The 26,993-nt window shown below is 38.5% G+C and overlaps 1 protein-coding gene across 4 annotated transcripts in view; it reads right to left on the bottom strand.

Annotated features, from left to right (window-relative positions):
- Positions 1–26,993, bottom strand: part of CACNB2 (calcium voltage-gated channel auxiliary subunit beta 2) — a 411,167-nt gene that overhangs the window by 245,497 nt on the left and 138,677 nt on the right. The window lies entirely within an intron of this gene.

The following is a 26,993-nucleotide window of genomic DNA, read 5'->3' as shown; positions in this document are numbered from 1 at the left end:
CCTTCTCCCCAGGCAAGCCACATCAAGCGACTGGAAAGCTGCTGTCCTCCTCACCGGACTGGAGCATTCTGGAAGGTTCTGCCAGGGAACTAGCTCACAGGAGAAAAGTTGGCTACCTGAAGCGGCTCAGATACAAACAGAGCAGGGTAAAACCAGCCATTTCACTCTGTACTTTGGTTTTCTTCCAAATTCTAATGTTCTCTCTGATGGAAAGTTAAATTAGTACAGGAAAAAAAAATAATGCGTAGCATTTTCCATTCATCAAAAATTTTATTCCTGATGCTAGATTTCTAATTTTTTAAAAATAGTTAAGCTACAAAGGTTTACTCTATAGCACAGGCAACTATAGTCAATATATTGTAATAATCTATAATGGAAAATAATTTCAAAAACAATATATGTGTATATGCATAACTGAATCACCTTGCTGTGCACCTGAAACGTTTTAAGCATACCTCAATAAAATATATATATTTAGAAAAAATACTTTATTCCTGGCAGGGTAACTACTTTGACGGAGAGATGGAGGTCATGGGAGTCCATGGAAGGGGCTTCACTGGAAGTCACTTTTCTTAAGCATCTATTATATGCAGGAATGGCACGAGGGAATTTACACAGTCTCATGCCAAATAATCCTGGAAATAAGTATATCACTTTAAAGAGGAAGAAATTAAGACTTAGAGATGTTAAATCCCTTTCCACAAAGATATGTTGAGCCAAAGCAACACTGTTTAGATTCCTCTCTCTGTGAAATCAAATGGCATCGGGATTTTTTCCTTTGGATCTTTTCCAGTATATTATTCTATAATTTTAGAATTAAAATATTGCCTCCTCCCAGTTTTACTGAGATATAATTGGCATACAACACTGAAGAAGTTTTAAGGCATATAGCATAGGGATTTAACTTACATATACCATGAAATGATGACCACAGTGACTTTAGTGAACACCTATCATCTCACACAGATACAAAATTAAAGAAATAGAAAAAGATTTTCCTTGTAAAGAAAACTCAAGGGAAACAAAACCAAAAGTAACCTCTGTGTGTGCATGTGTATTTTAAGGATCATATGTTGCTCTTAAGTGTCTAAGAATTCTCTGGAATTATGGTTCTTACTCATCTGGAAAATAACGATGCTATAGGGCTCCTCGTAAGAAATACTTTGGGTCAAATGTTTGTAAAGTACAAAAGAGCTCAAATGGGGTTATACAGTTACCCATAGAAATATCAATGCAGCAAGCCAAGAACCTGATCGTGACTCTGTGCTAGACCTTCAATAGGTATGTCAATAATGATTGCTGACATTTATTGAAAACGTGGTAAGTGTGTTATCTTTTTGATCTCACTCAAAACAACTACCTTATGAAGTGGATTTCAAATGATTTTGGTTAAGTTAGTATAAATCAATAGCAAATTTTTTAAAACTCTGATATCCAATTAAAATGATAGATATGAGCTAAAAATTTTCCCCATTTAAAATCTGAAGAAAAATTAAAACAGACACAGGAGTAGAGATGAAAGGATTTTTTAGATGAAAATTTTCCCTGTAAGTCTGTGTGTGTGTGTAAATCTCATTTGTCTTATGATGCTAGAACTCCTTAAGGACTTGGTCCATGTCTACTATATTTTTTCTCTTCAGGGAAACAGTATTCATGGTTGCTCAGTAGCTGTTATTGACTAATTAGTTGCTGTTCCATTATGAATTTTAAAATGGTCCTTTGAATATAATGTTCTGTTACAATTTTTTTTTTTACTATATAATATTATCAAGAAAGAGGTAAAGCAATGTGAAACTTAGTGTTTTGACTAAAACATAAATGCTAGGGATTCCTTATTTAGATGTGTGTTTTTATAATTTATATTTCCTAGAACTCATGAAGGGATGTTCAGCACAAGTTGAGTGTTGGAGAAGGAAGTTGTAGAAAAGTAAGACCAGACCATGTAACTCCAGACATTTAGTTTTAGATCTGACTAGAAATATTTGATTTCAAACTACAACTAACCTTTCGTTCTTTTGTATCATCACGGTCTGATGTTGTTATGGGTTGAATTATGTTTCCCTAAAAAGATATGGTTAGGTTCTACCCCCTGTACTTCACGGTATGACCTTATGTGAAAATAAGGTCTTTACAGAGGTAATCAAGTTAAAACATGGTCATTAGCGTAGGCCCTAATCCAAAATGACTGCTGTCCTTACAGAAAAGGGGAATTTGAACATAGACATAGACATGCATGGAGGGAAGATGATGGATGACGTGCAGGAAGAAGATAGTCATGTGACTGGAGCAAAGCATCTCCAAGCTGAAAAATGCCAAAAACGCTAGCAAACGCCAAATGCTAGAAGATGCAAAAGAGTCTTCTTCAGAACCATCAGAGAGAGCATGGCCCTGCAGATAGGCGGATCTCAAACTTCTAGGTTCTAGAACTATGAGTCCATATATTTCTTACTGTTTTAAACTGCCCAGGTTTTGGCACTTACAGAAGGCCTAGGAAAGTAATGTCGATGTCCATTCAATAATTTTTCCTTTCTTTTTCTTTTCAGTGACTCTCTGGAGTGTTCCAAGCTTCATCTATTAATTTCCCTACAAAATCCTAAAGGTAAGAATGTCAGAATTTTTAACACTTGAGTTTTAAAGTATACCTATATTATTTTACATAGTTGACTTCAATTTTCACTTAATTTGTGGATTATCTACACATTTCACATAGTAAGTCTCCTTAACCTACGGTCCTTAGATCCCAAGGAGTCTATGAGTAGAATTTAGGAAGTTCAACACCTTGAAAGGAAAAATTAACATCTTATTTTCAATAATAAACTTCAGACAAAATTTTGGCATTTCTTTCAATTATGCATGTCAGCAAAAAACCATAATAGTGTTGGCAGTACCTCTGAGGCCAGCAACAGAAATCACAGATATTTTCATATCAGATTATAATTACTCCAGATATCTGGAAGTATGTCTGTCTTCTAGTTTATAATATACATGCTGAGTTATTTAGGGGAAACCTGCAATTTGCTTTGCAATTTACACTGACATGCATAAAAACGTTAGGATGTTTTGATGATGCAAGGCTGGCTGGCTGGTTAGATAGATATGTGATAAAACAAGTATATTAAATGTTAGAGTGAGAATCTAAAGAGAGTACATGAGTATTCTCAGTAGAATCATCACTATTATTATTTAATATGTAAAAATAAGTACATATTACCATATCAAAGATTTGGTTTTTAATATATTTTGAAAAGTCTATCATTATATGATTAGTTTCCTTTGTAATTCTATAAATCTCATATTATACACTTGAAAGTACTGTTATAAGAAATAATTCCTAGGGATTTGCCAGACTACAAAAGGGTCCAAGGCACACTAAATTTAAGGATTTCATCTATTTAGCCAATAGGCTATGTGAAGGTGCTTGTCATCACTTAGACCACCCTAATTATCCGAAAAATGCAAATCAAAATTACAAATAGAACTTACCATATGATCCAGAAATCCTACTCCTGGGCATATATCCAGATAAAACTATAATTCAAAATAGACAGATGCACCCCAGTGCTCACTGTAGCACTATGCACAATGGCCAAGACATGGAAGCAACCTAAATGTCCACTGACAGAGGAATGGATAGAGACAACGTGATACACACACAATGGAGTATTATGCAGCCATTTAAAAGAATCAAATAATGCCACTGCAGCAACATGGATGGACCTGAAGATTATCACAGTAAGTGAAAGTCAGACAAAGACAAATACCATACGATATCACTTCTATGTGAAATCTTAAAAAAATGATACAACTGAACTTTTTCACAAAACAGATTCACAGACTTAAACAAACTCATGGTTACCAAAACGGAAAGGGGAGGCATAAACTGGGAATTGGGATTAACACATTCATACTCTCATATTTAAAATAGATAACCAGTGAGGCCCTACTGTTTAGCACAGGGAACTCTGCTCAGTATACTGTAACAACCAAAATAGGAAAAGAATTTGAAAAAGGATACATGTATATGCATAATTGAATCTCTTTGCTGTACACTTGAATCTTACCCAACATTATTAATCAACTATACTCCAATATAAAATAGAAATTAAAAGAAGACAACAACGAGGTATCACCTCACACCAGTCAGAATGACCATCATTTAAAAATCTGTAAATAATAAATACTGGAAAGGGTGTGGAGAAAAGAAAACACTCTTACATTGTTGATGGGAATGTAATTGGTGCCTCCACTATGGAAAACAACATGGAAATTCCTCAAAAAACTAGAAGTAAAGTTGCCATATGATCCAGCAATCCCATTCCTGGGTATATATCCAGACAAAACTACAGCTCAAAAGACACATGTCCCCCTATGTTCACTATTTACAATAGCCAAGAAATGGAAACAACTTAACATCCACTGACAGATGAATGGGAAAAGATGTGGTTCATGTACACAGTGGAATACTGCTGCTGCTGCTAAGTCGCTTCAGTCGTTTCTGACTCTGCGCGACCCCAGAAACGGCAGCCCACCAGGCTTCCCCATCCCTGGGCTTCTCCAGGCAAGAACACTGCAGTGGGTTGCCATTTCCTTCCCCAATGCATGGAAGTGAAGTGAAAGGGAAGTCGCTCAGTTGTGTCCGACTCTTAGCGACCCCATGGACAGCAGCCCACCAGGCTCCTCTGTTCATGGGATTTTCCAGGCAAGAGTGCTGGAGTGGGGTGCCATTGCCTTACTACCCAGCCATAAAAAAAGAATGAAAGAATGCCATTTTCAGTGACATCAACAAACCTAGAGATTTTTCTATCAAGTAAGTCAGAAAGAGAAGGACAAATGCCGCACGACATTGCTCACCTGCAGAATCTAAAACAGGACACAAGCGCACACATCTACGAAACAGACTCACAGACGTAGAGAACAGACTGGGGAGTGCCGAGGGGAAGGTGAGGCGGGGGAGGGGCGAACTGGGAGTTTGGGATTAGCAGATGCAAACTAATATACAGAACAGATAAACAGATAAACAACAGATAACACCACAGGGAGTTATACTCAATATGCTGTGGAGTGGAGCTCCACTCTTTTCCATTCGTAATGGAAAAGAGTACGAAAAAATTATATGTGTAACTGAGTCACTTTGCTATATAGCAGAAATTAAACACAATGCTGCAAATCAATTACATTTCAATGAAAAAGAATTTCATCTGTAAAAGTATCAAGAGGAAACTGATAAACAACATTACTCCACAAAGGAAAAAAGAAAGCATATCTTTAAACTGTCTTATAATGACCATGTGCTCAAATAAAATTCTGATATCTGATAAATAATTGATTTATAATCTGTGATAGGTAACTACTGATGTTACATACAATATTCCAAAACTTAGTGGCTTAAGTAACAACTAATTAATATTATCTCTCAAGGTTCTGTGGGGTCACTGGGCTCAGCTGAGGGGTTACCATTTGGGGACTCCAATGCGGTTGTGGTTGGATGGTTGCTGAGGCTGAGTCATCTGAAGGCTTGACTGGGGTGGACATCCTACATGGCTCACTCATATGCCTAGCAGATGACATTGGCCATCTGTTGGGACCTCAGCTGGGGCTGGTGACCACAGCAAAACACGCAACCTCTCCATGTGGCTGCAGTGTCTCATGGCATGCCATGTAGGTTCCAAGAGACAGTGTCCCATGAGAAAGCATTCCAAGATACCCCAGGGAGAGAGGCAAAGGTTCTTTCTTGACCTCAAAAATCACACAGCATTATTTAAACCATAGTTTACTTGTCAGGACTGAGTCACAGTTCCAGTCCAGATTCAGAGGGAAGGGACAGTACAAGGGCATGAGTACTGGCCATGTGGCTCTTGCTGAGGGCAGAGGAGCACCTGTAGACACCAGCTACAACACATCCCAAACCACCACACACAGCTGGGTGAGGAACTGGGCATGTAAACCTGGGTTTGATGGGATTTCTGCTAGTCATGCTTACCCGTGTCTCCAACATAGCTAATTATCTAGCTAATTATTTCTCAAAGAGTCCCAAATGAATTCCTTTCCTGGTGAATTTCTTATTTTGGCCCTGGGTGGTGAAAATGGGGCCAAATATGTGATTTAGTACTCCCTAGTTCTCCATTATCTCTAAAATTCAATCATTCTCATTTAATTCCTTCAGTAAGAGAGATCTTTCTTGAAAACAAGATTAGTGGGGTTTTTTTTTTCAGTCTTCGTACCCTTTCCATTTCAAAGATCAAGCATACTGCCAAGAACACAGAAGTGCCCTCAAAATGATCAAGCAATTTTCATCATCAGTAAATTAAGATGTGCAAAGGTCTCGTGGCCTTTGGAAGCTTTGGAGGAATACAATAGAAGTAATTATCAATATGAACTCACAACCCATCTCAATTCCCATGCCAACTCTCCTGGATTAATTTCTAGGGAGAGAACGGGAGAAGTTTTTATTTCTTGTCATGGCTTAGCATTTTCCTTTCGGACATATGTTTGCAATAAAGGATTTGAGTTCTATTGTGCCCAACCAGGTATATCCCATAGATGAAAGATACTCTAGCAGATGAATCTCTTAACTGACCTTTTAGAAGAATTTTAATGAGCAGAAACAGATAAGATTCCTGCTAAGAATTCTATAAAACATATTCTCATTGAGTTAATGAGTCTTCTTAATAACCTATATGACAGGGACTGTTACCCTTTTCATTTACAGGAAATTGCAAATGACCACTGGAGCACCCGGATCTGACCGTTATGGTCTGATGCCAACATCTGTCTGCTTGGTTGGTTGGTCCATCTTTCAGTTATAATAAGAACAGCTGACTAGTACTGCCGCCCATTGTGAGACCTGAGACAGATTTGTTGCATCCCATTCTCTTAACCCACCTCTGATTCAGCCATGACTGCCATTTACTCTGAGTCCTACTTCAAGCCCAAGCCAGGTAACTTCCCACTCTATTCAACGCATCAGTTCTACCAACATCTGCTCAGTCCACCAGCCTTCCCAGAAGTTGGGGGGGGCGGGCACAGTGGGATTCACTGCCTCTAGAGTCAACTGAATGAAGAGAGGGCAGGAGCTGGTGAACACATGTTCCTGACTGCCATCATCCTGACAGTGGACAATTTGGGAGGTTTTGGTACAGTTCTCAGGGAAGGTGGTGGAATCTAGTCCCCTTGCCCACAACCTTGATGATGATCTGTAAAAATGTTTTTAAATATATTTTTGGCTGTACTGGGTCTTCGCTGCTGCATGCAGGCTTCAGTAGTTGCTGAGTGTAGGCTTAGTTGCTCCACAGCATGTGGGATCTTCCCAGACCAGTGATGGAACCTGTGTTCCCTTCATTAGCAGGTATATTATCGACCATTGGATCACTAGGGAAGTTTGATAATGATCTTTAATATTGGTTTTCCTCATTCCTTATCTCCCAGGGATCACAAGCCCAATAGATTGCATACACTGAATCCTTGTTTCAGACTCTGCTTTGGGGAAACAGGTATGTTATTATATGTATCCACTAGAATCAGTGGAGAGAATGGAATAGACGTTCCAAATCTGTGAGTATTTCTTCAGCGAATTCACTAAGTGAGCCCCTCGTGAAAGAGGTTTTTGGAGATTACTGAGTAGCTGCAGCTTTCACATACAGGCCCTTTAGTAACCTTATTAGATAGTGGTCCCCTTGAGAGTAAATGCTTTGACTTTCAGAGTCATTTCTCACATTGTTCCCCAATGGCTGCCTGGCATTTAATAGATGCTCAATTAGTACAGGCTGACAAGTAAGTGGTTCTCCTTCTTGTAAGTATTACCACTTTATGTCCTATTCTATTAAAAATGCGAGCAGTATCTTCCATAGCATATCCTCCATAGGCAGTTTTCTCTTACTAAGCAGTGGTTTTTCCTAAACTCCAGCTATCCAACACTGATGAGTATTACTTCATGAGGACACATCTATATCTAACAATCAGACTCAAGCATGGCAGAAAGAGCAAAGATTTGGAGTCACACCAGGGTTGAATTCTGACACCTGCATTTACAAAATATTGAGACTAGCACAAGGTAATTAACTATATTGGACCTGGGTCCTTATCCACAAAGACTCCAGTTATACCAATGCCACAGAGTTTTTGTGCACGTTTTATGAAATTACGTGTAAAGCATGTTGAATAGTAAAGTACACGATGGTTCAGTGCCTGAGATCTACCTGCTCCAGGGTTCTTGCTTGGTTTTCATGATGTATTTATTGTGTGATCAATATATAAACCTGTTTGAGTCTTAGATTTCTTTTTTGTAAGGGAAGGCTAATATTAATAATTTTCAAATCTACCTTTTGTGGCTGAAGCCAACATCAGAGAAAATCATGCATGTGAAAGTTACTTGAGATTTGCAAAAGTGATGATAGGCAATGGAGAAAGTGCGGGTGACGTTGCCATGCACATCAGTACAGTCTGTGCACTGCACAAAGGCCCTTCAAAATTAATGACTGACTCAATCATTCAACATAAACTTAGCAATATAAACATTTATTTTTAATTATGTTGAATACTATCATGAATAAATTTATGGACTACTGAAACATACAGGTTATAAAAACTTGGCTCTGATGATTTGAAACAGCTGTCAGAATTGTTTTGTTTAGCTCAAGTCAGGGCTTTTAGTATAACACCAAGGACTTTGAAGAGATCTGTATTTAGTTTAGATCAATCTGAGTGCTTTTCCCAATGTTTACTTTTTTTATTTAAATAGGAAATTTTGTCACTTACAAATAGATACCCAACTATTGCATAAGAATCTCAGTTGCATTCATATTTTGTATATCTGGGAAAAAATCATTTGGAAAGGGAACAAAAGCCAACCAGAATTAAGCTATTTTTACCATTTATTTACTTATCCCAGCATGTATTAAGCATATTTTTGTGCCATTGGCCATGTCTTTCCAATCTGAATATTACTAGTAAGTTGCCTAAAATTCTGTCAATAGGTCATGAGACTTCTTATGAAAATTGGTCATCCAGTGATGACTTATCCACTAAACGCTGACCTTTTGTGGATGACAAATTCTTCAAGGGCAAGAACCATATTCATCATTTTAATATATACTACTATGACATATTATATACAAAAAAATGTTGCCTGAAATGATAATACAAGTGTCTGCCAAGTGAACTTCAAAGACACATCCCCGCAGAGCATGCTGCAGAGAGGGCAAGGAAATGACAAGTGTCATAAGACAATGACTTTTCAAGCAAGGGGCTAACCACAGCTTCCTGCCCCCTTGGAGGGCCTCATCAATAATGTTGTGTCATTGAGCAATAGTTGCAAAGCCATTTTCTTGCTCTTTCTGACTGAACACTGGAGAGAAGGGACGAAGTGGCAATGAGGAAGAGTCAGGGAGGGGCTGTCTGAACTTCTTCCAGGAAGAACAGAACTATTTGTTTGTACCAGCCCTGGGACAGCTTTCAAAAACACAGCTAAGGCCATTCAGATTCCATTAATTTGGCTAACCAACTCAGTTAAAACGTCCTCGATAAGAAAAAAGGTGAAAGAATGGCTACAGTAAGGATTCATGAGCTTTGCAAGCATCCTCCATTTTAACCCAAATTTAACAAAGAATTTTTAATTAAGAATTTCCAGAAGCAGTTAACCAAAAATATGTTGTGAAAAGCAGAGTGACTATCTTTGGCTACCTTAATCATTTTCTATTTCCTTTATTATAAACGCAATTTCATTTAAGTAAACCATGACTGAGGGCTTCCCTGGTGGTCCAGTGGTTAAGACTACACCTTCCTCTGCAGGGTCGATGTGAATTTGATCCCTGGTCAGGGTGTTAAGATCCCACATGCCTCGCAGCCAAAAAAAACACCAAAGTATTTTTTTAAAAAAGCAAACAATATTGTAACAAATTCAATAAAGACTTTTAAAATGGTCCACATTAAAAAATCTTAAAAATAAATAAACCATGTTTTATGAGTAAAAATAAGAGAAACTAGGATCACCATCTTTGTATTTCTTTTCTCCCTTCTGTCAACAGCCACCATTGCTCAGACTTTTATCCTCTTACTGCGTCATCTTGAGAATATCTGAGAGTGTGGTCCTCCTGAATGGGGTCCTCCTTTCCCCATCTGAATCCAACTGTCTAAGCTGCCGAAAGTGTCTTCAAGCTTGAGTGCCTCTGTTCACATCAGGGTAAATTTACAATGAATAAGACAGCTTCTTATTTCTTCCCACATCAAGTCTTAATCCAAATCCTGCATCTCTTGGGTTGCATGTGTAGCAGTTCTATGATTAGGCCTGAAATTACTCTAAGCAGTGACTGTCATATTAAGAACAATCATTTCCTTCTAATTAGATATGTGGATACACAAATCTTTACATTTGCCAGAAAATATCTATTTCTGAACAGGACTCAGGCTACACACTTAGATCCAGGATTTGAGCCAAAACTTATGCATAAATAGCCACATTATAACTGGTTATAGGAAACTGGTTCCCAGACAAATTCCCACAGAAGATCTGTCTAAATGAGGATAACAGTTTGGGGATTCAAAAACAGTAAGATTTTTTTAAAAAGAGATGCTGTTTTAGTCTATGTTATATACTATTAGTGTTATACACTATTAATCACTATAATTATATAATACTATGCAAATTATGAGTACTATCATTATATATGTACACTATTAATTACTATAAATACTATTAATATAAATTCCTTGAGGAAAGGGATTATTTGACTTATCTTTATATGCCCCCTAAATAACAGAATCTGGTATGTGCTAGGCACTAGATAAATATTGAACAAATGAATAAACCTAAACATAAAGCTAAAAATGTTTAATTTTATAGTGCATGAGATATTACACTTTAATTATCACCTGTTTTATGAACTGCTATATATACATTTCATCTCTCCCTTATATAATGCATTCTTATATAAGTTTATGCAAAGATTTAGCATTCACTCTCCTTGGCTGATTATGTTTTTCCCTTGTTTTGTTTGGTTGAAAAGGACAGAGCCCCTGCCGTGCCCCCCAAGAGGTGGGATCTTGATTAAAGGATACATATTTGTAGGAACTCAGAAAAGCTGAACAATCAGACTTTCAGGAAGGCTAGGAGCCATTTCATATCTTCAAACTCATGCCTCCAGAAATCTGTTTTCTGTACTCTGGGACGCTGACAATTCTCTCCTTTTCATTTCTCTCTCTCTCTCTCTAGATATATATATATATATATCTAGAGAGAGATAGATATTATACACACACATATACACACATATACACTCTTCATCACATAGCTTCTGTCTCCTTATAGTACTGGGTTTACCAAAATGTTTGAGTTGTTCATGTTATGGAAAAACTCGAATGAACTTTTGGCCAACCGAATACTTACACTCAAAATGTTGGCTTGGCCCTAAGTCCAAATGACTATGACTCTCATGCACAACAATTTTTCAGCTCTTGCTTCCAATGCTAACTGAATCTGTGTCTTCCCCACTCAAATTTCTAAGCCAAACTTTTATCTTGATCCAACACATTTTGGCTGCCCACTGGGGTGGGGTGGGAGAGAGTATAGTTCATGTGGGTCACAGAGGGCTGCCCTGTGGCAGGAACAATGAGTTCAGCAATTTCACAACATCAAAGGCTACAGGCTGGCAAGGATGTGATTGACATTTCTAATAAGCTGACATAATTATTCACTTCTTTATACTGTTTGTGACTTGCCTGGTGGTTCAGGTGGTAAAGCATCTGCCTACAATGCGGGAGACCTACGTTCGATCCCTGAGTCAAGAAGATCCCCTGGAGAAGGAAATGGCAACCCACTCTGGCATTCTTGCCTGGAAAATCCCACGGACAGAGGAGCCTAGTAGGCTAGAGACCATGGAGTTGCAAAGAGTTGGACATGACTGAGCAACTTCACTTTCACTTTCTTTCACTTTATATTGTTTATATCCGTTTCACTCTTTGCTTCTAAGATTAAGTTATTATGCAATTATCTGAGTTCATTGTGTTTTTGCCCTAAGTATGCAACCATTCGAATATTTTATATGAACGTGAAAGCAATGCATGGAACACTAATGTTCTGTATTTATGATTAGTTATTATTTGGAATGACTATGAAATATATTTTAAAACTTTGACTTAATGACATTTATGGAGGATTGGCCAGGAATGAAGAAAAGTTGAATCATAAATTCTTGACTTAATCTGAACAAAGTCTCATATTCTGGTTGCAATTAGGTCCCATACTTTGAAATCAGAGAAATCAGTTCATATTACTACTAATAAAAGCTGATGGGGAAGCTTTACTCAGAAATTTAAAATCTTGAGTTTACTTGGGCTGCACAGCAATTTTTAGAAGCCATTAATAAAAACACTTATTATGTTAGTCTAGGTTTTACAAAAAGCAGAGCCATTATTTAAAATAAATAATACTGAAAAACCATTCTTGCGTGGGAGAAAATGAATAGACTTTATTTTCCTCATGCAGCAATTCATTTACTATGAGAAATCTTCTCTCTGCATGCCCTTCCATCAGTTCCTAGGAGCTGATCTTCAAAAACACGTGTCATATCTATTGCCTGATTGAGGCTAATCTCTCCCCTTCATGAAGAAGTACTAGCATTAACAGGATAATGTTGGAAGATACATTCTGAAAGCTGGTGTTTAGATGGCACATCAGTACTTACATCTGACCCTTCAGAGCTCTAGCAGTTAACTATGACCTGTACCCTGAAATCTAACCACAGATGAAACTGTACCAGTTCTAAATGAATGCCATTTTCTGTAGGTAGTAATGGAGCAGAGATGACAGAAAGAAATCCTCAGTGACTTAATGAGTACGTAAAATGCCGTGGAGAAGTGCCAGTCTCATCAAGGACTTAAAAAGGTAGAGTAAATATAAAATATTCAATCAACTCAGAAAAAAAGTCAAATTGTCATCTCATTTTTCATGAAGCTCTAAGGTAAACAGAACCCAAATCAGGGTCTTTTAAGAGTATTCTTTAATCTGATTATCCTGCCAATCATGGCTCAAGAGTCAAGTTCAATGGAAAAAAAATAGTGCAATAAAGGAGCAGACAAGAAAAATCAGAGAAGTATCCTCCAGCAGTGATGGCTTTTCCCTTTGAAATAGAGATTCATTTCAAAATTTTTAGTGCTTCTTGGGCTGTAGAAATAATAATCCTATTATTTTTAAAAGGTAATGAGTACATTATAATCATAGTTCAGAAATGAAAGTTCTATGAAATTGGTTGTATCAAGAGGGATTGATCAGAGTGCCTTAACAGAATACATTTTTAAATCAGGAGAATTTCACTGAAGTGGAGATCTGCCCTATAAGATAAAAAGTACACAGATTTCTCTTTTAGAATGTTTTGTGATCCCAAAGGAAGAGAGGTCATGACCAGTGGAAGCTTTGACCTCCACACCCACCTGCAATCAGACAAAAATTAGGCAAACTTTGCTGAGAGTGCTCAAATATAAGATCACAAGTTCTAGGGTCTGCTTGTATTGCTGTCGTATTCAAATCTGCAGAGTAGAAACTTTTTTGTGTTGGTTTCTGCTGTACAACAAAGTGAATTGGCTATATGTATACATATATCCCCTCCCTCTTGGAACTTCCTCCCCAACATTACTCCCATCTAGGTCATCACAGTGCCCCGAGCTGAGCTCCCTGTGCTTTGCAGCAGCTTCCTACTAGCTACCAGTTTTACACATGGTAGGGTGTATGTATCAATCCTAACCTCCCAACTTATCCCATCTTTCCCTTGCCTGCCCTGTGTCCACACGTCCAGTCTCTATGTCTGCATCTCTATTAACTGCCCTGCAAATAGGTTCATCTGTACCATTTTCCAAGATTCCACATTTATGCATTAATCTTTCTTATTCCTTTACACTTTAGGGCGCCTCTCTCCCTTCTCTATTTTTTTAGAGCTGAAACTTATTTTCATCAAAATAAATGGACAGGTCAATTTACTTCAGCAATTTCCTTTTGAAGGAAAGCTGTCAGTGTGACCCACCACACACTGTCGCCCACAGGATATCCTATTTCTTTCTGTGGCATCTACAATGATTTCACAATGAGAAGTCAGTAAAAATCCCCAAAAGAACTTTCTAGAAGTACGACATCCACATTATATCTCTCATGGTAGACATTTACCAGAACTGTGTCTGCTCGGATCCAACAGTTCCAGTAAGGTCAGTGATACACAAGGAGAAACTAATGGCATGAACCAATCAAGCAATAAAAGCTGTACCTTAGGAGGAGATAATATGTTATTTTACGTTAGCTCTTTTATTGATAGACTCTTCAGTGTTAACTGATTCTATAAACTTCAGTGGTAATTCAATATTATAATTCAATAAGTTGTCAATATTTACAGAATGTCTGAATAAAATCTTAACTGTCATTATTAGTTACTTAGATCAATCCAAGTATTGGTCTTTACTCTTTCAAGTTAGTAATGAGTTTAATAACAAAACCAGAGATATACAGAAATAGACAGTTACAGGCCTTTACTCTTGACAAGTTTTTATCAAGCACTAATTCTACTGGAAAGGCAATTCTGGATTTTTCCTACAAACTCCAGTTGCCATTAACTACCTGGTCCATAATCCCTGTTTATATAACTGAGAAACATCATCACTGCTAAGCTTGAAGATGTTCAAGCTTTACTTTCTAAGATTTAACCATAGGAAAGTGCGGATCATTAAGAAAACCATATGATCGTGTTCTTTGTATGTGTAAAGATCATCTGTGGTTTCTGCCATCTTGGATGTATTCTCTTTTCCAGAAACAAGATATAGAGTTTCCTTTGGAAATTCTCTTCCTCTATCATATGCTGGCTTGACAGGAGTCTGTCAAGTTTTCCCCTATTCTGGCCTGAAAAGATCCTCTGTGGTCCTGTCCCCCAGGAATGTGAACCTTGACACAAGCCAACTTGAGATGAGTTTTACACTCATCTCAGAAGAAGGGTCCAGCCATGATTTCTGACACTTCTATCCTGATTTTCAAATGTTCTTTGATTCTCTGAGCTCTCCTCAAACAGTTCTGTGTACAGAAATCATATTGAGAGAAGATAAAAAATTAAATGAAGATGGGATGCAGATTCTAAGGGTATGGGATGGTTCCAAGGATCTACATTTCTTGGACAAACAACTCCAAGAATTCTTAGGCCAGTGATCAGAGAACACACTCAAAAACATCACTGTAAATTGCCAATGAATTCTATGTTTAAATGAAAAAGAGGTGATTTCTGTCCTGTATCACTCAATTATCTTGTGCTGTGCTTAGTTGCTCAGTTATGTCTGACTCTTTGTCAATCCATGAATTGCAAGCCTGCCAGGCTCCTCCGTCCATGGGGATTCTCCAAGAAAGGATACTGAAGTGGGTTGCCATGCCCTCCTCCAGGGGATCTTCCCAACCCAAAGATCGAACCCAGGTCTCCCACATTGCAGCCAGATTCTTTACCATCTGAGCCACCAGGGAATTCTGACTTCCAGGCTCCTCTGTCCATGGAATTCTCCAGGCCAGAATACTGGAGTGGGTAGCCATTCCCTTTTCCAGGGGATCTTCCCAACCCAGGGATTGAACCCAGGTCTCCTGAATTGCAGGTGACTTCTTTATCATCTGAGCCACCAGGAAAGACCTAAATTATCTTAAGTTCTCTTTATAAAGCTTTGGAAAGTGATGATTAATACATAAAAGTGTGTTACCTTGAGAGAGAAGAGAAATTCTTGATCTTTTGATTGATTCTTTTTAAAATTTCCCCTCTCCTGCCATCCTGCTCTCACCCCTTTCAATTGGAACCCTTGAAAATCATGAAGAAGCTTCTGTTCCTGATGACAGTGTGTCCTATTAATCTTTGTAGAAAAAAGGTTTCGATCTGCTCCCTTTGAATGACTATCACTTTATTTCATAGTCTTGTATCTGCTCAAAAGAACAATCTGATTTTTCTGATAATGAAATGACCAATGAGGACTCACTGATTCATTTGGGGAAGCTTCAAATAATCAAAGACCATCAACCTCTGCCCCCTACTCCCCAACACACACACACACAAAGTGAGAGAGAGAAACTCTAACATACTCAGGGCCTTAGAAACTCTGAGGCTTTGCTCAGAGTCCATTCTGCGTTGTTGTTTGGAAACCAGAGTGGATTATATAAATTATTTATTCTCTTGGTGATGGAGAGGAGAATGGTGAATGCCTCATGACAAAAGTACAAGAGGAAAAAACACAGTAAACAAAAAAATGAAGCTGCTTCTGATTCAAACAGAAGAGAATTGGCTGTTGTGTCAAGGTAATACCAAGAAAGAACAAATAGAGGAGCCTAGCTCAATGGGAAGCAGATATATTGAGCAGAAAGGTCATCTGGCAATAGAAGGCCTCTGAACCAACAACACAAAAGGCTGCATCAGAGCACTGCTACCTGCCTGGGCTTCAGTGGGGAAAGGAGGATGGAGGCATTTCCTAAAATAGATGTCCCCAAGTTATATATAGCAAAGACGTTAGGTAACACATAGAACCTTTAATTCAAGGCTTCAAAAAACAATATGGTGGGTTTTTAATTTTTCAATGGCTGTGTTTAAAGACACTTTCAAATTTTAAAAATTTTTAATTGGAGGATAATTGCTTAACAACGTAGTGTTGGATTCTGCCATACAATGTGAATCAGCTATAAGTATATATATATCCCTTCCCTCTTGAGCAAATATTTTACAAAACATTTTTAAAACATATTTATCTATTTGGTGAAAGGTGTGTTGTTTTTTCTTTCCCCTGGTCGCAGAGCTTGCAGGATGTTAGCTCCCTGACCAGGGGTCAAACTCTATGCCCCCTGTGGAAGCATGGAGTCCTAATAACCAGTGTTTTAAAATGAAGCTAGTTTGTAACATTTGGGTTAATCACAGATGGAATGGTCATGAGTTTGAGCAACTCAGGCAGATGGTGAGGGATAGGGAAGCCTGGCGTGCTAAAGTCCATGGGGTCGCAAAGAGTCAGACACAACTTGGCAACTGAACAACAACATCACTGAAATCAAACTCGGCTCTCTCCTACACTCAAGCAGGTCCTTGCCGTGGGTAAACAAGCTGATTCTTCCTTGTGATCATTTAAAGAAATAACCAGAATCTACCCTATTCAGTGAAAAGAGACCCAAAGAGTAAACGATTACATAGTTTCAAACTCTTGCAACAAAATTGATCTTCTGGTTTATAGATAAAAAGAGACCAAGAACCTAACTTTATACGTGATCAGAAAACTGTGTGTATACATGTGTACATCTATTTATACACATATACACATGTATATAATGCACTTTATGTAAATATATAATTAAAATTGCATTATTATAATGACCATCAGAAAGAGAAGGGTGGTCATGGAAAAGAATTTGATATTTCTCTAGCCTGATTTATTTATTCAATAAAAATGTCTTGAACGTTGGCCAAAGGCCAGGCATTCTTGCTGGACAACAGGGATATGACACTGCAAAGGGAACAAACAGAAGTTGAACATCAGAGGTGGGTGTCAGACACACAAAGGAGTGATTACGATCAGATAGAGGAAGCGCTGCTATTGAAAAAGAGCAAGGATGCCTGCCCTAGACTTGGGAGCAGACTCTATGAGAAGCAGAGGCCAAAGATGGTGGGAAGTGAATGACATTAACACTACTGGGGCATCAGAGTGTGAAGATGCTAAGGGTTAAGGCCTAGGATACAAACAAAGGCTTGATAAAGGAGGGTCTTGTAATAGAGCTACCATACGACCAAGCGATCCTACTCCTGAGCATATACCAGCGGAAACCATAATTCAGAAAGATATGTGCAACCCAATGTTCATTGCAGCCCACTATTTACAATAGCTAGGACATGGAAGAAAGCTAGATGCCCATCAACAGATAAATGGGTACAGAAGCTGTGGTACATATACACAATGGAACACTAGTCAGCCACTGAAAAGGAACAAAACTGGGTCATGTGTGGAGATGTGTATCAACCTAGAAACTGTCAGAGTGAAGAAAGTCAGAAGGAAAAAAACAAATATTGCATATTAACATATATGTGGAATCTAGAAAAATGGTACAGATGAACTTATCTGCAAAACAGAAACAGATATACACAGATACAGAAAACAAATGTGTGAATGTCAAGCAGGGAAGGAGGGGTAGGATGAATTGGGAGACTGGGACAGACATAAATACACTACTGATACTATGTATAAAATAGATAATTAATGAGAACCCACTATATAGCACAGGGAACTCTACTCCATGCTGTGGTGACCTAAATGGGAAGGCAATACAAAAGAGAGGGGAGATATTAAACATATGGCTGATCCACATGTTTTTGTACAGCAAAAACTAACACAACACTGTAAAGCAACCATCAGCTCAGTTCAGTCGCTCAGTCGTGTCCAACTCTCTGCGACCCCATGAATCGCAGCACGCCAGGCCTCCCTGTCCATCACCAACTTCCAGAGGTCACTCAAGACTCACGTCCATCGAGTCGGTCATGCCATCCAGCCATCTCATCCTCTGTCATCCCCTTCTCCTCCTGCCCCCAACCCCTCCCAGCATCAGAGATTTTTCCAATGAGTCAACTCTTCGCATGAGGTGGCCAGAGTATTGGAGTTTCAGCTTTAGCATCAGTCCTTCCAAAGAACATCCAGGACTGATCTCCTTTAGGATGGACTGGTTGGATTTCCTTGCAGTCCAAGGGACTCTCAAGAGTCTTCTCCAACACCACAGCTCAAAAGCATCAATTCTTCGGCACTCAGCTTTCTTCACAGTCCAACTCTCACACCCATACATGACCACTGGAAAACCCATAGCAACCATACTCCAATAAAAATTAATTAAAAAAAGAAGGGCCTTGTATTATATAACATGTTGATTGGATTGTCCTGTTATTCCCAGAGAATGGAAATCCACTGAGGATTTTAAGCAAGGAAATAACATGCTTACTTTTGAGAAAAATCACAACAGTGACTGCAAGGTGGAGAAAGGAAAGTTGAAGAATGAAGGCTAAGACAGGGAGATTAGTCAGGAAGCTCCCACAGCAATGTGGGGGGAAATAACTGGAGCCTAGACTAGGGTGTAGCTGGAGGAGAGAAGAGAATAGATTCCAGAGCTCTTGAGGCAGAAGTGATTGAAAGGGATGACTGGATCTCAGAGACGAGAGAAAGGACAATGGCTCACTTCTGGTTTGCACCACTGGGAGCACCTTTTAATCTGATCTGTGTGGTGGAATCAGAGATGAGTTTGGTGGGAGAGGGAAGGGAGCAGCAGAGATGAGGAAGACCAGGACAAAGGTGACTGAATTCCATCTTCATTGGCTGTGCCTGCAGTGTTTGTGCTGTTTCCAGATAAAGAAAGGGGGAGACTTTGGATGGTTCTATGGGTCTGAAGCTTGGAGGAAAGATCTGAGCTGGACATACTGATTTAGTGGCCACCAGCAAAGACACAGAATAGTCCCAGCTATCATTTTTGCCATCTCTACTAAGGCACTTTTCTTTAGCTTTTCCTTCTTTTAACCATTCCTCACATGTATGCTGGTATTCATCAGTTTCTCTAAGAATTGAATACAGAGGTATGACCATGAAAAGAAATAACAGTATAAAAAGAAAATGAAAATCTATTCTGTGCGGAAGAAGAAATAGGAGGAGATCTATGGAAACAGGCAAATGAGGCATCTCAGAAGTGAAGACAGAGATGGTTCAAGAGAGTCAGATGGGGCCAAAACCAATGGATCTGACTCTTTGGCCCATTTTGACTGGAGGAAGATGATTCACCAGGCCAGCATAAATTAATGAAAAAATCTCCTCAGATGATTTATGTTACTCTGCTCAGACCTTGTATATCCCTTCAGACCTTCCTTTACCTAGGAAATATTCTGACAATTAAGGCAATTCAGAGTGCGTATGAATTCAAAAGGACTTGACCATTCTTTGAGAAACAGTTCTTAGCCTGCAATGCAAAGTATTTGAGCCCTCTCCCATTTTTGAGCACATCAAGTACCCCCTCAAAAGACAGGCCTAAAGAATCAGCCACAACCTACCTTTCTTGTGTCAAAGTACTTGGAGTGCTTATGGAAATTTCTCAGCTAACAGATTCTTCCACTTTTGGATTATTTTCACTCCATGCATTTCAAGCGGACTGTTTTTAATGGGCTAGGATAGGCGTTATATACATTATTTTATATCTGATAAGCCTTTCCGGAGCGAGGTAAGGAATACAGGCATTTACCACATTCAATGTTTATTACAAAAATAAAAGTACTTATTATTAAAGTCTAGCAACATAAACAGTAAAATCCCACCTGGTCCTTGATAAGCCCACTTCTGTAAGCCACCCACACATTGGTATAGCCTTCTTGGCCTCTTCTTAAATACTATATAGGCATAAACACAAACACCCAGAGAGACATAAACACAAATACCCATATAGTCATAAACACAAATATCATATAGACATAAATACAAACACCCAAATAGACATAAACAAACACTGATATAAACATAAACACAAATACCAAACAAACAGAAACAAAAACCCACATAGTTGTTGTTGTTCAGTGGCTAAGTCATGTCCAGCTCTTTGCAATGCCATGAACTGCAGCATGCCAGGCTCCTCTGTCCTTCACTATCTCCCAGAGTTTGTTCAAACTCATGTCCATTGAGTCAATGATGCTATCTAACCATTTCATCCTCTGCTGCCCTCTTCTCCTGTTGCCTTCAATCTTTCCCAGCATCAGGATCTTTTCCAATGAGTCGGCTCTTCACATCAGGTGGCCAAAGTATTGGAGCTTCAGCTTCAGCATCATTCCTTTCAATGAATATTCAGGGTTGATTTCCTTTAGGATTGACTGGTGTGATCTCCTTGCAGTCCAAGGGACTCTCAAGAATCTTCTCCAGCACCACAATTTGAAAGTATCAATTATTCAGTACTCAGATAGACATAAACACAAATACTTATAAAGACATAAACTCAAATACCCATATAGACATAAACACATGTATAAAGCACATGATTATACTATGTACAATGCTCTGCAACTTAATTTGAACATAACATATTCTCAGAATGTAGACCTCCTTCTCTATTGGTCTATACAGATCCAACTTTCTCTTTAATGCTGGTATTATTCCCTGTACACATAGTAAGTTATTTGTTTTTCTACTGTTGGATATTCTTGTTAGGTCAAACACATTTGTAGTGTTCTCATATACTCCTTTAACTCCAGCATTAGGCTAGGCCTTCCTGAAGGTGGGGATTAGGGGTTCAATTCCTCTTTTGTATTTTGAGCTTTCAGGATAGTCCTCAGCAAAGAGCAAGCACTGAATAACTGCTTCAAGAATGAATGGGTGGACAATGATGACCACAGTTCCTGGTCATTAGATAAACTTTACAGAGGCTTCTTTAAAACAATGAATTCATCCTTCCAAAAGTGATGGCTCTTTCTCAGCAACTTTCTTACTCCAGGAGAAGTAGTGCTCAGATGTAGGGGGAGGGGGCACGACAATAACTAAAACAGTTCACAATTAAGCACTTATTCCGTAAGTATTTTCACTGTCTAACTCGTGTAATGTTTACAGCCAACCTATGGGTAACGTTCTGCAGTAACTCCTCATTAACAGAAAGGGAAACAGAGGCCCAGGATGATGGAGTGACTTGCCCAAAGGCCTACAATGTACAGACTCTGTGCCCATGCTCCAGTCTGTCACACATATGTTAAAGCACATCTTCCTGCTCCCATGTTTCCTGCATTATTCACAGGAGGGAAGACAGGAAACAGCCTAAGTGTCCATCAACGGATGAATAGATCAAGATGTGGGATGTGTGTGTGTGTGTGTGCGCGTGCGTGTGTGTGTGTGTGTGTGTGTGTGTGTATCTGGTCCATCTAGTCAAAGATATTTTTTTCCCCAGTAGTCATGTATGGATATGATAGTTGGATTATAAAGAAAGCTAAACACCGAAGAATTGATGCTTTTGAACTGTGGTGTTGGAGAAGACTCTTGAGAGTCCCTTGGACTGCAAGGAGATCAAACCAGTCAATCCTCAAGGAAATCAGTCCTGAATATTCATCAGAAGGATGCTGAAGCTGAAACTCCAATACTTTGGCCACCTGATGCGAACAAATGACTCATTGGAAAAGACCCTGATGCTGGGAAAGACTGAAGGCAGGAGAAGGGGATGACAGAGGATGAGACGGTTGGATGGCATCACCGACTCAATGGACATGAGTTTGAGTAAACTCCGGGAGTTGGTGATGGACAGGGAAGCCTGGCATTCTGCAGTCCATGGGGTCTCAAAAGAGTCAGACATGACTGAACAACTGAACTGAACTGATAAATGTGTATGTGTATGTGAGTGTGTCTACACACACACCCCAATGGATAATTAAGAATTGGTATACGTACACACGGGGCTTCCCTGATGGCTCAGTTGGTAAAGAATCCGCCTGCAATGCAGGAGACCCCAGTTTGATTCCTGGGTCAGGAAGATCCTTGAAGAAGGGAAAGGCTACCCACTCCAGTATTCTGGCTTGGAGAATTCCATGGAATGTATAGTTCATGAGGTTGCAAAGAGTCAGACATGACTGAGTGACTTTCACTTCACATACAAACATATACACAATAAAGTATTATTCAGCCATGAAAAAGAAGGATATCCTGTCATTTGTGACAACACAGTTGGATCTTGAGGGCATTATGTTAACTGAAGTAAGTCAGGAAGACAAATACTACAAGGTGTCACTTACATGTGGAGTTGAAAAAAGAAGTAAAAGACTCACAGGAACAGAGAAATAGTAAAGTGGTTGCCAGGGTCTGGAGGTTGGGGGAAATAGGGAAAGATTGGTAAAAAGGTACAAATTTTCAGCTCTAAGATGAATAAAGTCTGTGGATCTAATAAATGACATAGTGTCTTGAGTTGACAACACTATCTTGTAGAACTGAAATCTGCCACAAGAGTGGAACTTGAATATTCCCATCAAAAAGAAAGAAAGAATAAAGATAAGTATGTGATGGATGGTGTGTTCATCAACTAAATGGGTGGAATCCTTTCATGATTTATTCATTTATCAAATCATCACAAGGTACTCTTTAAAATATCTCATAATTTTATTTGTCAAATATATACCTCAAAATAACTGAAAAAATTTAAATGTTATCTTCCTAAAAATAAGTTCACAATCAAAACTGTCTCTCCAGTGGGAAGAAAAGCAGTGAGTGATAACGAGATGAGCTGAGAAGACTCGAAAGCAACTTAGAGGATCCCACGGTCTCTGAAACTTCATCAACAAGCTTATTTTCAGTACACGCCCAGAGGTTGCAAACTGCTAACTTAATTTCATCTTCCCCCTCTGTGCTCCTTAACATTTATAGGCCTGCTCATCTTTCTCATTTTCTATTAATAAAATGTCCCCACATACCAAAGCTTATAATTAAAGCAAAATTTAAAGCTCAGAAAAACTGAAGTCGTCAAATAGCATTTTAACTGTGAAATATTTTAAATACTCATGGTTGTCATTTCTGAAGCTGAGGTCTACTGCTCTGATATAAGCATCCATCATCTTAAGAATATTTTCACATTCCAGAAAAATGAGCATGAATTAAAAATATTTTTAGGATTAACGGCACTTGACAAATTTGAGGGATCGAATTAAGGATTTTAATATGGCCCAAATTAAAAACTATTAAAAACACATGCAGTCCCAAATCTTGAGAAATCTTGAGAAAATACCTTTAAGAGTAGGTCAGGCAAAATATGCATAAATTTAACTTTTAAAGACACAGGTCTTAAAAGTCAAGAAGTACCCTTCAAGGACATCTTAAAACAGAGCTGGAAAGGACATTATTTAAGATATACAATATATAAATATGCATATAATATATACATATGTAGATGGCATCACTGACTCGATGGACATGAGTTTGAGTGAACTCCAGGAGTTGGTGATGGACAGGGAGGCCTGGCGTGCTGTGATTCATGGGGTTGCAAAGAGTCAGGCACGACTGAGAGACTGAACTGAACTGAACTGATATAGATATATACATCTCTATTAAAACTTTTATGCATATGAACTTTATTCCTTTATCTGTTGGAGAAAAAAACTGATGCCTCTTGAAACTCTTTACAAAGTCTTTCTGCCATAAAAACACATTTCCAGAACATACATAATAAGATTTTAGCTTAAATTTATTTTCCCTAATAAGACAATTAGGATAATTTGGAAAAAGTATGAATGGTGAGAAAAACTATATTAAAAAATACATTACCTATAATTCTGCTAAGCAGAAATCTTTATTTCTTCAACTTTGGTACTTCTCAAGTTCAGTGATAACTGGGTTTTATACTCAAAAGCACTATAAAATTTAGTGTTAACTAAATAGAATTATAATCCCATTATGTTTAAGTTACAACCACACTCCAAACGAGATGCACAAAATGTGGTATATGGAAGAGAAATCAATTTCCGTTTGAATCTCAGCTTGGCCCCTACCAGATTCCATGGCCTGTGGCAATGAAGTTTCTTCTCTCATTGGAAGTTTTCCCATCTATAAAATGGTGTTATCACTTGCCTTGTTTTTTGTACTCTTAAAGCTCGTTTTAACGTCGAATGAAATGATAGGGCTCCATGTATTTTGTTAGATAAAGACACACACACACAGTGGAATATTACTAAGACATGAAGTTTCCCGTTTGCAACAACATGGATGAGCTTGGAAGGTGTTATGCTCAGTGAAACGTCAGACAGAGGAAGACAAAGACTGTATGTTATCACTTACATATGGAATCTAAAAAAATGAAATAAGTGAATATAACCAAGCAGAAAGGAACTTACAGGTATGAGAACAAACTAGTGGTTACCCGTGGGGAGAGGGAAGTGGGAGGGGAAATAAGAGTAGGGATTAAGGAGGTACAAATGACTACATATCAATAAGCTACAAGGATATATTATACAGCACAGGGGATACAGACCATATTTTATAATAACTAAATGAAGTATAATCTATAAAAACTGAATCACTATGTTGTATGTCTGAAACTAACATAATATTGTAAATCAACTGCACTTCAATTTTAAAATGAGCGATTATTTGCCATTTTCCTCCCTACCATCTCCTCCTGCTCTCTTCCTATAGTCCATCCAACTCATGATCTCATTTCACTGTGGCTCGCAGAGTCTGAAAAACAACTGTGGAGCGGACAATATGCTAGGAGCTGACAAACAGCATTTCACTTTAACTCTAAAATGAAAAGAACCTCCAAGCTTGCCCTATTTTCCCAAATAGACAGATGAGAAAGCTAAAACTCAGAAAGAAAGAAAGAAAAAAACACCTCCCCACTATTACACAGTAAATAAACGATGACATTAATAATCAAACCCAGGTTGATTTGATTCCACACTTTAATTCTGCCTGAATATGCCACGCTGTCACTAATCATTGTATTATGCTAACCATCAGTTCCTTTTCCTTTTGTCAGTTCTTTTTCAAACAAACAAGCCTCAAAAGACAGAGAACTTAATAGAAAAAGAATCAAGAGACTCAAACAGGTACTTTACAAAAGAAGCTATTCCCCTGGTCAATAAATATACAAGAAGGTGCTTGATTTCAATAGTCATCAGAGAAATACCAAGTCAAGCCATGTATGGAGGCACTTGTTGACTAAAAGACAACTTCAGGTTTGGGTGAGGCACCGGTGCTAAGAGTATAAATTGATTGAACCACTTTGGAAAGCTCTTCCCCAGTACTGACTTAAGCTGAATAAATGTATATGCCCTATAACTTGGCGATTTTATTCCTAGATTTATACTTGACAGAAGTGCATACGTGAGCATCAATAAAAGAATATGTCACAAATATTTATAACAGCAGTATTTACAATAGCCCCAAACTGTAAAATACCTGAATGCCTCTCAAAAGCAGTTATGGGTCATTGTATTATGGTCTAGTCACATAATGGAGTACTATACAGCCAGCAGAAGTAGCAGGCAACAGATGTAACTATGTGCAACCATATGGGTTAATCTCCCAAAAGAATGATGAATGACATTAACCAAACAAAACAAGAGTAGAGATGAAATGAGTCCATTAATATAAAATTTGGAAACAGGAAAACAGCTTCCATGATGCTGGCAGCCAGATTAGAGGGTACTGTGGAGGAATGGTATGGACCTAACAGAAGCAGAAGATATTAAGAAGAGGTGGCAAGAATACACAGAAGAACTGTACAAAAAAGATCTTCATGACCAAGATAATCACGATGCTGTGATCACTCACCTAGAGCCAGACATCCTGGAATGTGAAGTCAAGTGGGCCTTAGAAAGCATCACTACGAACAAAGCTAGTGGAGGTGATGGAATTCCAGTTGAGCTATTTTAAATCCTGGAAGATGATGCTGTGAAAGTGCTGCACTCAATATGCCAGCAAATGTGGAAAACTCAGCAGTGGCCACAGGACTGGAAAAGGTCCGTTTTCATTAAAATCCCCAAAAAAGGCAATGCCAAAGAATGCTCAAACTACCGCACAATTGCACTCATCTCACACGCTAGTAAAGTAATGCTCAGAATTCTCCAAGCCAGGCTTCAACAATACAAGAACTGTGAACTTCCAGATGTTCAAGCTGGTTTTAGAAAAGGCAGAGGAACCAGAGATCAAATTGCCAACATCTGTTGGATCATGGAAAAAGTAAGAGAGTTCCAGAAAAACATCTATTTCTGCTTTATTGACTATGCTAAAGCCTTTGACTGTGTGGATTACAATAAACTGTGGAAAATTCTTCAAGAGATGGGAATACCAGACCACCTGACCTGCCTCTTGAGGAACCTATATGCAGGTCAGGAAGCAACAGTTAGAACTGGACATGGAACAACAGACTGGTTCCGAATAGGAAAAGGAGTGCGTCAAGGCTGTATATTGTCACCCTGCTTATTTAACTTGTATGCAGAGTACATCATGAGAAACACTGGGCTGGAAAAAGCACAAGCTAGAATTAA

This window comes from Ovis aries, chromosome 13 (assembly GCF_016772045.2).
Source record: "Ovis aries strain OAR_USU_Benz2616 breed Rambouillet chromosome 13, ARS-UI_Ramb_v3.0, whole genome shotgun sequence".
Lineage (NCBI taxonomy): Eukaryota > Metazoa > Chordata > Mammalia > Artiodactyla > Bovidae > Ovis > Ovis aries.
The sequence above is the reverse complement of the archived record's forward strand: the minus strand, read 5'-3'. Positions and strand labels throughout refer to the sequence as shown.